The sequence below is a fragment of the Dendrobium catenatum genome, unplaced genomic scaffold, assembly GCF_001605985.2.
Source record: "Dendrobium catenatum unplaced genomic scaffold, ASM160598v2 fragScaff_scaffold_365, whole genome shotgun sequence".
NCBI lineage: Eukaryota > Viridiplantae > Streptophyta > Magnoliopsida > Asparagales > Orchidaceae > Dendrobium > Dendrobium catenatum.
The window spans coordinates 1-2,749 of record NW_021318827.1 but is presented as its reverse complement, the minus strand read 5'-3'; positions in this window follow the sequence as shown (position 1 = coordinate 2,749).

Sequence of the window (2,749 nt, the reverse complement as noted above, 5' to 3'; positions counted from 1 at the left end):
GTGATTTTTATTATAATTGTGCTAATACGTATTTTTTTGTAGGTGATTAATGTAATTTTCTTTTTTCATATAAAATGTAATTTGATATAAAGTGTTATGAAAGCTTTTAAATGAGATATTTTTAATATGTTAGGCATCCAAAGAGAAAAGAAAAATCCTTTATATAGAATTTTTTCTCATTTGGATATCTTATTGGATGGTGCAACATAAGGAGTTTGAAGGAAAAGAAGATGAAGATGAACAAAAATACTTCAATTTTAAGACATGTGTCATTTCATAGGGATAGAATCCGGTTTGTACACGGTGGAACCCGACCACCTCTACTTTTCAGTACTTCTTGGGTTATATAATAAGTGGCACTTACCATAGATTTTTGGATACTCTGATTATTATTATTGATGTGATGATGTGTTTACTTTGCTTGCACATTAGAACTATATGCTTTTTCCTAGGTTTCTTAAATTTCTTTGTTTGAGTGGGGCTCGGACGGAGTCAACGTTAGGCTCTTTAGGATGTTAAATTTTCTACAAAGTTAAAATTTATTTAAGCAAAATAAAAAGTGAACATAGGATTAAAATTAATCAATTTTTCTAAAAAAAATTATTAATGCATGACTCCTTTAAATGGTCACTTTTTAAAAAATTATAATAAGTAAGCCTTGCTTACTTCGCAGTGACTATTGGCCAATCCTAATTGGCCCTACGCTCACATGCATAGCCTTGAGTCAGCATATAGATTTTTTTTATTTTATAACATTGAGGGATAATTCACTTTGTATTGCATAGTACCATTCATGATCAAGTTTGATACTCATTTTCCTTTTTTAGGCCTCCCACCACCCTTGCATTTGCATAAGACCGGACAACATGAATTTGATACGCTAGGTGGAGTTTAGCTGGTACCCCTTTCCGAGCTAGGTGGTAAATCCAGGTCAGGGCTGCTTAGATCCTTAGTGGGGTTTAAGTTATAAGTCCCCTCATGGTGTCAACTTCTTATGAATTTTTAATCTATTATTTCTTCTAGGGTAGTGAATTCGTTCTTTGATCTTTTAAACTAAGAATTTTGATTACATTTTTATACATTTGAAAAGGTTTAATCATTACTAAGGATAAAGAGAGGAGTTTCTCCTTTTGGAATAAAACTTAGGAACTTTCTCTGCGCACCAAATTAAGAAGAGAATAATACACTATCCTTAATCGAGAGTTTTCATAGGTTAAGACTTAGGATGTGATTAACCACGGGTGCTTGTGCTCGTGGGAGATCGATCCCTCATCATCACAGATGGCAAGAACCTGAAGAGTTTGGTCCTTACAATGATGCCCTAGTGTATACTTCTCATTGCACCTGAAGCACAACTCCTTAGCCCTCTTCTCCTACATCTCTTTTTCTGTTAGCCGCTTGAAATTTCTCTCACTCCCTCCTCCTACTATCTTCACCTTGGTGGCCTCCTGACTCCCTCCTCTATCAAACCTTTAGGTGCTAGATGGGTGGTTATCATCGTGTAAGTACCCACTGTGCTGCTACTCCTTGTTCCCCTCTCCAAATTTCTCTGATTTTCAACCAGCTGGGCCAACTTTATGACCTCTCCCAAGTCACGGGGCATCAGAACATTCACTGCTGCTCGGATCTCCGCCTTCATTCCCTTCATAAAATTTTCCTCCAATATTATATCTGATAATCACTCCACCCTGCTGGCTAGGTGCTTAAATCGCTTTCGATAGTCTTCTACTGATCCCTCTCGCGTAAGAGCAAAGAACTGCTCATAAAAATCTCCTCCCCGGTAAGTTTAGAAACCTTCTATTATGCAGTCCTTGAATTCTCTCTAGTACCTGATAGGCCTCCTATGGTCTCTCCACTGATATGAAGATAGAGCTTTTCCTTCGAAGCACAAGCCCGCTATTGTCAGCTTCTCCTACTTCGTCAACCCATTAACGACAAAGTATCGCTCCACCTTACAAATCAACCCATATGCATATTCTTCTTCAAATATGGACATCTTCAACTTTCTAACCTTCTGGTCGCCACCATTCTCCCTTATTATTCCATAGTTTCCCCTTTCCCAAGCGCTAGGCCCTCGCCAAATCTCCCGATCTTCCCTTACCCTACCATAGCCCAAATCTCTTTCAAATTCCCTAATCCTTTCTTCAAAATCAGCACATCGGTAGCCATAGTATCCCTCAAAGCATTCCCCATATCCACCACCTTTTTCTTCCCTCTTGACAGACTCCATATGTGGTCTTCATCTTTCTCCTTTCATGATTTTCACCTCATCTTCCTCCATACGATTTCAAAATTTGTGTTTTTCCCTTCCACACCTTTTGCCACAGAAGCTTCCTTTTGGTTTTGGATTTTCAACATTTTCTTCATCATGTCCTCGAGATCAAATACTTGTCCTTCCATGGAGGACTGTTGTGATGCCCCAGATATCAATAGTGAAATGATTCATCTATCATTTCTTTTTCCATTTCTATTTTTTTTATCTATCAGTCTTTTCATCTTGCTTCTCGTTCAGTTCAATACGGTCATCTAGAGACAATTGCATTACAGGAAAGAAATACAGCAATTACTATAATTCACATATCAACATATATACAATCAACAGAAGCGTCCAAAAAGTCATATAAAATAGCCATACGGCTACAAAACAGAAGTCTACCAAGGCTACAAAACAAAGCTATAGCAACCGAAGAAGCATCACGTGGGAGGCTCTGCACCTAAAATATTAACCACATATAATGAGCTTAAATAG